Source organism: Dermacentor albipictus, chromosome 3 (assembly GCF_038994185.2).
Source record: "Dermacentor albipictus isolate Rhodes 1998 colony chromosome 3, USDA_Dalb.pri_finalv2, whole genome shotgun sequence".
Classification (NCBI taxonomy): Eukaryota; Metazoa; Arthropoda; class Arachnida; order Ixodida; family Ixodidae; genus Dermacentor; species Dermacentor albipictus.
The window spans coordinates 97,292,492-97,304,979 of NC_091823.1; the positions used below are offsets into that span (position 1 = coordinate 97,292,492).

General features: G+C 44.5%; 1 long non-coding RNA gene across 3 annotated transcripts in view; it reads right to left on the minus strand.

Annotated features, from left to right (window-relative positions):
• The window catches only part of LOC135901311 (uncharacterized), a 454,233-nt gene extending 447,680 nt beyond the window's left edge, over nucleotides 1–6,553 (minus strand). For all 3 annotated transcript variants that reach the window (XR_010564089.1, XR_011512844.1, XR_011512843.1), the window contains exon 1: nucleotides 6,371–6,553. This is a non-coding gene — a long non-coding RNA (uncharacterized lncRNA). The remainder of the gene's footprint in view (nucleotides 1–6,370) is intronic.
• Between the last annotated feature and the right edge of the window lie 5,935 nt (nucleotides 6,554–12,488).

The window sequence follows — 12,488 nt, forward strand, 5'->3', positions numbered from 1 at the left end:
TTGGCAGCTCTGTAAGTGCTTTATTAAGAGCTGACTGCAAACTTTGTAGGTTTATCGCATGATATGCACTGAATTCGAACGTTTCCAAAGGCCAGTTCTTGTGCACTTTATACACATTCTGCTCTAACGTTTTAGCTATAACGTACTTCGTTCGTTCGAAAAGCGAGTCGTCAGCCGCGCGGGCGCTGACTGCCATCGAAGTCAGTTACAACCCGCAGATTCTTCCTTTTGTACGGCAAGGTATGCCTGTGTGGTGCACAGGCTTGCACCTACTCTAACCACTGTACTCTCTGAAGGCAGTTTGAAGCTGTCTGGGATGCCGCTTTGTTGAAAAGTTTCCCCTTATGGGTGTGCCTTATTATAACACTTGAAGAACTGGATGCGTCTGACCTGCCTTGAGGCATTTTGCACTTGAAATAACGGATTCTGTAGAGCCAAGCTTCCTCGATCTACCAGCAGCTCGGCCGTATATATAGAACACAAAGGCAAAAAAGCAAACGTCCAGCAAGCGTCAGGCCCTGAGTTTTCATTGATTGTTTGCATTCGAGTACACGGACGAGTAAAGTAAAGCGAAATGCTGCACTACCATGAACGACTGCGTCTATTAGCATATTGGTACGCTAACGAAAGTCATACACGCTATCGCAGCAGGCACAGAATGCACAGGGTGCACGCAAAACCAGCATAAGACTCGCACAACCGCGTCGACGGCGCACTAGTCCACAATGGGCAGAAGCTTACAATTTTACCATTGCTGCAAGCAATGTCAGCGCGGTTTAAATCAAGGGCACAGTAAAGTCACGTTGCATCCACCTCCTAACTTAAGGAGTTCCTAGGCAGTACTGAATCTTTAAACTAGCGCACCAACTCCAACAAAATGAGCATAATGAAGCAATTTATGCTTCCATCGTATATTTATACACACTTCAGCAGAGCTAGTACCATGCATTCTTAAGTGCGTGTGTGGCCGTAGTGCTACGAAAACACCCGTGTATGTAAATTTGGGTGCACGTTAAAGAACCCCAGGTGGTCCAAATTTACATAGTCCCCCTACTACGGCCTGCCACATAATCGTATCGTGGTTTCGGCAAGTAAAATCCCATAATATGTACTTTTCTAAATTTGGCGGCAACTCTTAGAAGACGTTATACAGCAGAATTCTGCACATGAAAGTTTCTGATGTGATTCCCTGTGCATAGGTTACGCACTCGCCACTGTACCATTATACAAACTTCATAGGTGTAATCGCGCTCGTCGGTATTCATATATAAATTGTAGTTGGGAAGAAACGTGCACAAAGATAGCTCGTTATAAGGTAAGATATCTACTGCCAATTGTTGTGACAGCGTAACTGAAGGCAGCGTAAAAATGTATATTAATTGGGCTTCTTTCCTGGAATCAACATATGTAAGCACTCAGAGGTATTATTATATTTTTATGTATAGGAGTAAAACATGCATACAGGGAGAACTTGTCTTTCGAATAGAAGTACATTTATTCATTTATTGCTCTTGAGAGCTTCATAAAGCAAAACGAACAATGCAAGGAACTGTCTTTTCTATTCGCTCGTCAAGACGCAGGGTGAATCAATCGGACCACACGGTTAAACTGAAACATTAAGCCTCCAAGCTCACTAGGTGGATAATTTTCCGATCGTACACTGTCACACAGTGGCCTCTAACACGATGCTTTAAATTTGTTATTAACACGGAGTGATGCGCTTATCAGACATTGCAGTACGGGGTTTGATGCGATATAAAACTTTTATTCAAGAATCATGAGCAATAAACTAAAAGAAAAAAAATATTTCAAAAAGGGAAACTCGTAAATGAACCGAAGACAAGATCTCTGCACCGGAGCATGCAAAAGATGGAAAAAGAACGCAGAAAGACAGACAGAAAGAAAGCACTTCCTCCCCCTGCCTCCCCCCCCACAAACTAAAGCAAAAAAAAAAAGAAAGAAATGGGTTTCGCACGGTGCCATTTCCGCAAACCATTATCGCAGCACGTGATCGTAATTTCTTCCGGAAGTAATCTGATTACTTTGCCGATTCCGGAAGCGCAGGACGAAAAAAAAAAAGGATGAACGAGCGGTGAAATTGGGCTTGCAGGAAAGCCGAGTGCCATAAGCTGAGAGAGAAGGTCTACGGAAAGGAGGAGTCCGGAGGCGACTACGTGGTGGACATTATTACGAATGCCGCAATGCGGTGACACTGATTATTTCTTCGTGTGCCAAAAACAGTGTTTGGTACCAGAAATGTTTTAATTTCTACTCAGTTTCGCTATGTTTCAAGCTGCGCGAGGACCGGGTAGCAGGATGAATGAATTTGTGGTCCTCTCTACGGATTCAGTGGCGAAAAGGAAAGTTTCGCTCCAGTTTACTTTGCCTTCTGATAGCAATTTACAATCTATCTCTCGCAGAGTGCGTAGTATATTTTTAACCAATTGCTTACTTGGGAGGAAAAAAAAATACATCGCTTTTCCAGGTTGGCTTTCGTTACAATGCAGACGAAATGGACGCAGACTAAAGGAGAAAAAGGAGACACTTGATTTTTAAGTTTATGTTTCGACGACTCCATGAGGTAATCACTACAAAAATGCAGCTGCGTCCAACATTCAAGAAATGTTGCTGAGACTTTACGAAGGCTTCTTGTTTACTCTTCTTACCATTAGTTGCGTAAATGACGCTTAGATCTGGTCGGTAAAAGACCACAGGCCAAATAACTTCGTGTTTACGTCAGCAACGACTATGCTGATAGTGGTACAATCCGTTTTTCGCAAAACAGTACAATTTTTTCGCACCATCACGCGTTTTTATTGTACCATATAATTTCTCAGTTTTTCAAGCTGCTTTTCTCTTTCGAAAGGCAGCTTTAATAGATAGTATCACTATTAAATTATGCGCCTTAAGTGCATTGAACTCAAGCACAACGCGGAACAGTACGATTCACATTCCTTGAAGACTTTTAGTGTATCGTGCGGGAACGCAAACGTATGAAGAACCGCAAAGGGCAGGGGGCCATCGAGCCTTGCAGGTCCAACATACGCATGCAAGAGAACCGAGACAAAGCGAAAGCCTAATTCACCTTTTAGCGTTACTAAATAGCAAACTGAATGCAGCCGTCGGATCAATTTGCAGAGCGTGTGTAGCGCAAGCGCTTCATCATTCCCTCTTTTTAAGGGTACGTCAATCCTAGCGAGAAGAACGCGCGGGCATAGCGCGGCTGCAGAAAACCTCTCGCGGTAAAAAGTGAGGCGTAACATTTTCCTGCCGATGAGCGAATCGCTGTGGGAGCTATTTTTCTTTCGTTACCAACCATTACACCAGCTGAATTTCGCTTCACGTATGCATTTCCTTATGTTAGCGCACTGCTGTATGTGATATTTTGTGATCTTATTTTCTGTACACTTATGTAACATTTTTGTATGTTTACCTCCACGCTACTTTATGCATTATTGCGGCCATGACTTGCATCTTTAGATCGCAGCTCTCGGGCACCCGTTCCTGCGGTGATAGTCGGCGTCGGCGTAACCAGCAGAACGAACGAGCACACTGAAGGATGAAAAAAGAGAGTGAACGGGGAGCGCAGCGGAGATTGAAAGACGGCAATAGCGATGGGAGAGCGAGGAGGAAAGCAGAAGCCGAGGAAGCGAACGCAGAGCGCACTGAAAGATGAAAGACGGCGATAACGAAGAAATCGTGAGTAGGAAAGCAGAGGAAGAGAGAATAGTGATAGGGTGCAGAGGAGAGCGGAGTGCCACATGGGGACGTGCTCCACGCCGATAACGTCATTAATGAGTCATGTGGCGAGCGCGTCCACCGATACAAAGCGCCGACTTGGGCTTCGGATCCACTACAAATGCGTTACTACGCTGCACCTCCGCCGTTAGAGAATTCACTCCGCGCGAGCCACGCGTTCCCATGTTGATGCTTTCCTTTTGAACAATGAGCGGCGCAACCGGTTGAAGTTGTTCGTCTGCCGCTGCTGCTACACGAGCTGCACGAGCAGAGGCTCATAGCCGCCGCCGAATAGACCCTGCCATTCAGATTCAAAATTTTTACCTCCAAAGAACGCGAATTAAAAACACCTAAACAGCTGCGCTCAAATTTCATATTAAGGAGTATCGCAATCGCCTGTGAATTTTTTAAATGCGTTTCCCTATTTTATTATTCGAAAAGAAGCCTTTAAGGTTTCGAAATTCAGGGATCCGAGGCGTCTACTGCTGCGGCGAAGCCGTCTCTAGGGCGATGCGGTCGGCGTGATTCTATGGGAATTATTTTTTTTTAAATTGATTGCTAAGCAATGCCTCATTTTTTGCGAATTGCACTTTAGGCACTTAATCCCGACAACGGTCTCACGCTGTGTCGAACGTGTCGTTTGATTTCACTGATTGGATTTTTTTCTTCGGACACTTTTGTAGACCCGCTTAAAAGGCGTGGGGTGAATTTTCAAATGCTGATTGCAGCGCAGCAAGGAATCATCCGCTAATTTCACTCTAGTGGAATATAGTCTCGGAATCCTTGTATATGTAGGTCCAGCTTGCTATTATTCTGCTTGCTGCAATATATTCCTGCGGCGCTTCTGTTTGACTACTATGCGGTGAAGGCGCATAACGGGCGCCATAGATTCGTCTGCCGTTGTTTGAAAGGAAAGTGTTGGTCGATAATAGACAGATATACATTGTGTTCAAGGTTAACTAGGTTCTAGGTTAAAAGCAATCAGTAATGTCGCTGAAATAAACAACAGTTAAGTAAGTTATTACACCATATAGGTAATTATTAAGACTATAGCAACTAGCGATCATTAGTTAGTAATATACTATGCTGTGTGCTCTCGGTTTTACGCACCTGTAATGTCATGGATATCAAATGAAATATCCCAAAACGAGCAATTCAACAATGAGGCCGGCCGGGAGTAGGTATGATGAAGTGAATAGTGATAATGAATAATTTATCTCAATAATACAACTGTTTAGATTCGTGCACGTCACGTGCACGGGGGGGCGGGGGGGGGGGGGGCAATTCACACTCTGCAATAATGAGCATTTTGACTAACATTGCTAACTTATAACACCGAGGCATCCTTTATTACACCGTTGTGTCATGAATACCAAATGGAAATTCATTCAAGCAGTCACTCAATTATAACTAGAACTGACAAAATTCAATTAGTAGCGATCACGAGTCAATATGCTTATTATGACAGTGGTAGTGTTTATTCATATACGTCCTGACTGACATCAATTTAAAGGTTAAAAAAATAAGCATTTATTTGTTTACCGCTATTGACCAATTACACCGGGGTTTTCGTGATCACTAGCGATAAGCTCATGTCAACATTCTCATATTTTTTAGAGTATCGTTTGATGGAGGGCCGTCTGCGGCGGCTGCTGTGAATCGGGCACACACGTTGCCCACGTACTGGTTCTCGCGATCTCCAGATTAGCAAGACATAAAGATTGTGTTGGGCAATAAAAATTAATAAAAAATGAAATAATTAAAACAAGAAACTAAGCCCTGCCGATTAGCAAAACAGTCGCCCTCCCCACCCCCTCCTCCCCTCTACCCCCCCCTCCCCTCTACACACACTTTACTGCGTTTGAAACGTGCCGCACAATAAAAGGAATTCTCTCCACGCCAGCCAATATAGCGCGAAATGAAAACACGTACAGAGCTGGACTCAAATTTCGCATTAGGGATTGCCGTAATTGTCGGTGAATTTTTTATCACATATGTTTATCTTTATTTCACAAGCTTTCTTTATTTCATGTGAATGAGTAATTCTGTATGCTGTACTCTGTATCTTTTACAATTAATAGCCCTACTAGCCTCTCACCCGCAGTTCCGTGGGGTTGGTGGCATATTTCACGCTTATGGCTTTATCTAATTTAGTGAAGACGCCGTGAAAGTTAATGAGTGGACGTGACTTGGCACGAGTTGAGATTATGGTTTACGTTAAATATTAGTTATTTGTGCAAATGCGTGCCGAAAATTGAATAAAATTTAGAAGTGATCGCTGTCGCCTTGTGAATAAGTGTGTGGCAATATACTCTTGCTTCTGTGAAGAGTAGCGATACTAAAAGGGGTGCTGCCGTTGCGATGCGAGGGTTATTGAACATGACGGAGGTTGGTGTCGAAAAGTTAAAGGATGGTTGATTTTAGAGCGACAGGTGCGCACTATGACGTAGCCAAACTCGGCGGGTTTTAACATTGGATTATGAACGCTGGTACAGCGAAATATTACTCCATAAAATTATATGGCGGGTAGACGCGTAGCGGGTTCTAAACGATAGCCCTATCGCAGCCCATACGCAAGAACTGCTGTAGACGAAGACGGTCCGTCGACAAGGCACGGAGTGAAAGTGCTTACCGCTTTCGTTGCGATTCGTGCGACCCCGGTGCGGGGCACCCCGTCATGCTCAGTGATGCTGCAGATAGCTCGTTTGAGCGGCGACGAGGACGAGCGTATACACTGTTCCAGCGCACACGAAAAAGTCAGACCGCTGCTCCGGCTCAAGCGGCCAGAAGCGCTTCGTAAGCATGCGCTGCTAATGACAAGGTGGGCAAGCGCCCAAACAAAAAGAAATTCCACCAGAGGGGGCACTTGGCGAAAACCGGCAACAGGAAATGCGTCGCGATAGTAATAATGCCGTCTGCTAGCTGCGGCGAGCATCGAAAAAAAAAAAAAGAATCAGCAATGAAGTTACCAGCCATTGTTTTATTTTTTAATTCTTTTCCGATAAAACTAAAAAGGTTTGCGTATAATTGAGCTTATACTTTGGGACTTACTTCCTTGCGTTACCTAGCAACAAGCTAGCTGCAAGCCAGATGCGGCACATTGCTTCGTCATGCGCCAAAGACGCCACCGAAGCGAGTGAGGCTTGCTGCGCAGGTGAAGTTCGCCTTTTTAGCAACCCGTCTCTTTCTTCTTCTTATTTTTGGATGCGACCTGGCTTGTTGGGCTGCCGCCGTATTCCTGCGTTCCTTCTGCACTTCGACACGGCACCACTGGACTGTTGGACTACGGCAAGGTGAGAAATTAGGCTTGACCTTCTGCAACGCATTTCAAGCACCTTAAGCTTACTCGATGGAACGTAGACTCGCTCGTAGATTCGCTTTCCTGGCGCAGTTAATTTGACTTAGTGACTTGTAATGGGATATGTTTGCGACGCTTTATATGGACCCCACATTATTGTAACCTGTTTCGGTCATCTATGGGCATGCTTGCCGGACCCGGCTTTGTGACGCAGTTAGCGAAAAGTAGCTCGGCCGTGTGACGCAGTTAGTTTCGCGTGTACTAAATCTTTCTGGGACAAATTCCTGACGCTTTCGCTGACCCCCAACACTGTTGTAACTAATCTCGTTACTTGTTGGGGTACTTTTGAAGCATAGGGGTCGCGCCCGGCATTGTGACGCTTTAGGCGAGAAGCAGCTCGGCCGTGTGACGCAGTATCGCGTGTACTGAATCTTACTGGGACAAGTTCGTGACGCATTCCCTGACACCCAATGTTATTGTTGTTTATTTCGTTACTTTTTGAAATACTTATGAGGATCGCTTGCAGCGCCTCGCGTTGCGGCGCAGTTAGCAGAAAGCAGCTCGGACGTGGTGACAGTTAGTTTGGCGTGTACTGAATCTTAGACAAGTTTGTGACGCTTTCTATGGCCCCGCAACATATACATTATTTCGGTACTCGCGCTTGTAGAAAACGCGACGAGCGATTGCCAAGAGTGATAACAGGGCAGTATGTTGCTCCTCGGGAGCGTCGAGGAGTTAAAAAACCAAGAACTAGAAAATATTTTCTTCTGGATGACTGAAACAGGCTTTGCACCTACGCATTTGCCTTGAGTACGAGTAGAATGCATTCTGCAAGTATCTTGGCCTGGTCTGGATGAGATCCTCTGTTATGGCGACCTCTGTGTACGTAGCGTACCATCGCGTCTGCTGAGACGAAGTTGTTTCGGAAACGCGCAGTCACCCGTCTGTTTGTGCTCTTGAAGATGGGAAGTAAGGTCTAGGAATGCTTGGAAAGCGGATGTTTTCGTCATGTTTAATGGATGCTATTGTTTTGGACGAGTCGGGTATGTTCTACGGCATGTATGTCAAGGCGAATTGCTTTTCTTTGTAATTCCACCCATTCACAATTTCTATATGTTTCCTCTTTACATGCAGTATTTCTATGAGTTCTAAATACGAAAATGATACGTGCTTGTAATTTACTGTTTTCAACTGGTGCCATGCGGTGCAGCTTCGTAGAGGAACTGCTGCTGCTTACCTGGTGCCACAACGTAGTATGAATGTACAAAAAGCCTGGAATGAGTATTTATATATATATATGCAGAGTGAACAGACATTTATTTATTCGAATCAGTCAGGAAGCTTAGAGTTCTTTCTTAACCCAAAGCGGGTGGCTTCCTCAGTTCAGGTAGTCATCGGCCCTTGTCGCTTCGCTGGCCTGGTCCACCAGCTTTCGCTGGTCGCCCAGGTCCAGGGCCGCGAGCATGGCGTCCCACGATCCCAGGCGGTATTCTTTTGTGCTTTCGTATTCGGTTCTCGATTGAGCTTCTTTATTGTTGGGCTCAGCAAGGTTAGGACAGCCAATCACCATGTGAAAAAAGGTGTCCGCCACCCCGCAGGACAGGCAAAGCTATGAGAATTGTTTCGGGTGCATTGAGTGTATTATAAAGCTGTGTATATAGGACTTTGTTTGGAGATGCCGCAGAGCAGTTGTCTCTTCTCTGGTTAGACTGGGGTGCGGCAAAGGGTATACCCTTCTTCCGAATTTTTAGTGCTGCAGAATATCCGAATATTTTTTCGGGGATATCCTCAGACCTTGTCGTCTTCCGGAACCCCTCTGGCAGGGAAGCCCGTCTTGTATGATCTCAGGCTGCAGCGTGTGCCGCTTCGTTTCCCGCCAGTGACTGGTGGGCAGGGGTCCAGATGACGTAGGTCTCGGGAACTTGCACGAATTTCGATATTTCTTGCAGAATTTTCAGAGCTTTGTTGAATATCGTACCCGTTCGGAAATTTCGACACGCGGATTGCGAGTCGCTCAGTATTACGGCATTTCCGGTGCATGCACTTCCAGTATTATTGACACCTCTTCGGCCGTGTCCGAATCTCTTGCGATTATCCTCGCAGTGGCCTTTTCTTCGCTTTTGGTATAGCGGTTACTGCGAAAGCGGGTATCCTTGTATACTTCGCCGCGTCCGTGAATGTTGTGTTAGGGTCTGCAGAGTTCTTTCGGGGTGCTTTTGCTTTTGCCCGTCTTCCTTCCTCGTGAAAGTTTGGATGCATATTTCGGCGTACAGGTGGCACTAAGATTGAGTCTCGTATGTGTGTTGAGAGTGTAAATTTTTTGTCAGATTTCACGTGAGTATTCATGAAGAGCAAAATATGTACTTCCTCATTTCACAAGGCGGCTCGCGTCTAATTTATGAAATTGCACGTGGCACAGATTCAAATGGGGTATGTAAAGGTTGTTCGCAATCAATTTTACATAATAATAAAACGACTTCGCGCCAAGAGCGCGCGCGGTTGAGCAGTAGAAGGAAAAGAACAAATGCTGCCCCGATCAGTGCAGCCGGCGTAACGCATTCCAGCTAGCATTCAAAACGCGCGCGCCCCAAACCGAAACCGGAATAATGGCTCAGGTATGAAGGCCGGCGGCTTGGAGAGCTACAGTAGATTGGACGACTGGGTTTTATGAGTGTGTCCGCTCTCGTTGATTTCCTTTATGACACGCCTTTGCCGATCCTGATGACACTAGAGCTGAAGCAAGTGGTGTAGCGGCGTTGTTTCCGCGAGGATGGCTTTTCTGTATCGATGATATCACTTGTCCCGACGTGACGAGGCTTGGTCAATAGCGGTGCGGTGGGCGCGAAGAAAGGCCCTGCGATAGCATATAAATGAACATTAAGCCTCAGTATACGAAAGCTCAGGCGCAGAGTATACTCTAGTTCGCCAACGGGACTTCAAGTTTCGTTTATGGCAAATAAAAACAAGTAATAATCAGAATAAGTAAGTCATAGAATATCGGTTTCACTGTCAATCTGCATCAAATCCGCAGCCATGCCACATACAGATACTTAAAAAACGAAAACTTTTCTATAAGTGCGAAAGAAAATTCGCCTCACATATACTCAAATAGTGCACTGGATCTGACGTTACTTTTTATTGTTGTAGTTATTTTTCTTTTTATATAATAATAATAATAATAATAATAATAATAATAATAATAATAATAATAATAATAATAATAATAATAATAATAATAATAATAATAATAATAATAATAATAATAATAATAATAATAATGGTTGTCGCTCAGTGAAAACGATAGAACGATAGACCAGAGTTGACATGAACGAAGTAGAAGAAAGGATACGGACGAAAATGTGAGATGGAGGCACTGGCAGCTCACGCAATAAAGAACGCAGAAAACTTCGCTCTTTATTGATTTCGAGGCTCGCATGGCTTCGCGACTTCTGTTGCAGATGACTGGCAGAAAAGCAATGCAGTTCTGGGAGTGCAACGCTTTAGCATTAGAAACATTTATGCGGCCTCCATTTTCAGCGGATGGGACGCAAGATCAGCAGCCGGCTGCACAGGTTGTAGAAGTCACTAGACATAACGCTCAACGAAAGCGCCAACGACCGCTTACTCCTTACATTAAGAGTATCAAACGGGTCTCATAAACTCGACAACTAAATTCAGCATGAGATTTGGTTCGCAAATAAGTGAAGTTATTCCTTCGCATCAGCTTTCGAAAATGCAAGGAGCTCTTGTCTCGGTCGTAGCACTTGCACGTGCATCTTAATAAAGGTGAAAAATGCCACCGATATGTAGGTCTACTGCCAATCGCGGCAGCATGCTTTTGAATGTGTGACGCTGTTTAGTGTCGTTAGAAATTAATTACTGCTACGGATGGGTAGCTCGCATCAAACTAACAGAATGTGTCGGATAACTTTGCATGAACAAAACAAAGCAAAATGGTGGTGAGAAAGAAAATCATCTTGGTAGTATATCTGAAATTTTAGTTGAGTTGCGCTAGGCTGTTTTGCATCCTTACTGTTTCTGAGGTTAACAGACGTGGCCCTTTGACTCTTGCAAACAGGGCTAAGTACAGAGCGATGAACGGCGTAGCTTAGCTGATTCAATACCCATTTATGTGTATTTCACGCAATCTTTCAGGCCATAAGCTAAGGTAAAATTAGCAAGACTACTTCAACAGTTTATTCTTTAATTGCCATTGCATACAGCCTGTATTGTTATGGCTTATTATGAACTTTATTAAAAAATATGGAAACTCGAAAAGTTCAAGCTGATTGAACATCGAGCCCCGTATGGCATAGTAGCATTAACCACACCCATATTGGGTACCTAATCATGTTGTGGATTTCCCAGGCTGTGGTACGGCTAAAAAAACACATACATCAGGAGAAACAATTGGTGATTGGTTTGCTCGGCTTAAAATATCGGTAGTTTTCGTTGACTGGCTTTAACGATCCGAATATGAATAGGGGGCAATGGCGTATGCCGTAATCGAGGGCATGGATTAATCCTGATAGAGGTTTCCCAACGTTCATTACAACGTAACGATACAGGCGCCATTATTTCGTCATTAAGAAAAGAAACGACTTTAATGGGCTGGTTTCACCCCACGACATCATGCAAATCAGCAGACCATTATAGCCAGTGAACCAACACAGTGGGTATCGCAAGCTTTAAATTAGTCGTGTACATCGCTCTATATTCGCTTTCGTTACGGTTTCACCAATACTTAGCTAAGAAGCATGGGTGCGGCATAGCGCGCATGCCTCATGCATCATGAAATAAATGACTTTCGGGCAACCTCAATGAGAGCTTGCGAAAAGAACAGAACTATTCCAGGTTCAAACTAATGATCCTTGCTTGAAATCCTTCAGTGATGCGGGTATTTGAACGTTGGCCAGTTACAGATAATTTTCTTCCCCGACTCCCATCGTTTACCAAGCCCTCTTAAAAGTTACTTGCCTTTTACGCGTCCCCTATGGAGAAAAAGAGAAAGAAGTAAATGTTTGTGGCAATGAACATGATGCGACCAGGCACCTGCACCCAATTTTGCATTATGGATTCGCAAGCTGGGGCCAATCAAGATTAAGGGCGTCAATCCGGCTTCTGCATATTCTAAAACATGCGCACATCACCACCATTTAGCAAGCTTGTATTCTGTAAAAGTCAGCTTTTTAGATTATCGAAACTGCAGCGAAAAAACGCCGTTTTGCTTTTACATGACGCTTAGCGAAGCCACACGATAACACAATTAAAATAGACGGGAGGGTTGGGAAGGTGGGGGAGTAGAGGCAGGCCACTTTTTGGAGATTTTGCACTCGCTTTCTAGACGCGCGACTGAAATACCAAACGCCTGTCAATTGCAGCACAACTGCTAATTCACAGCTGCTCGTCTTCCGCGCAGTGGTTATAAGATAGGCCATTCCCGATTCGCGCT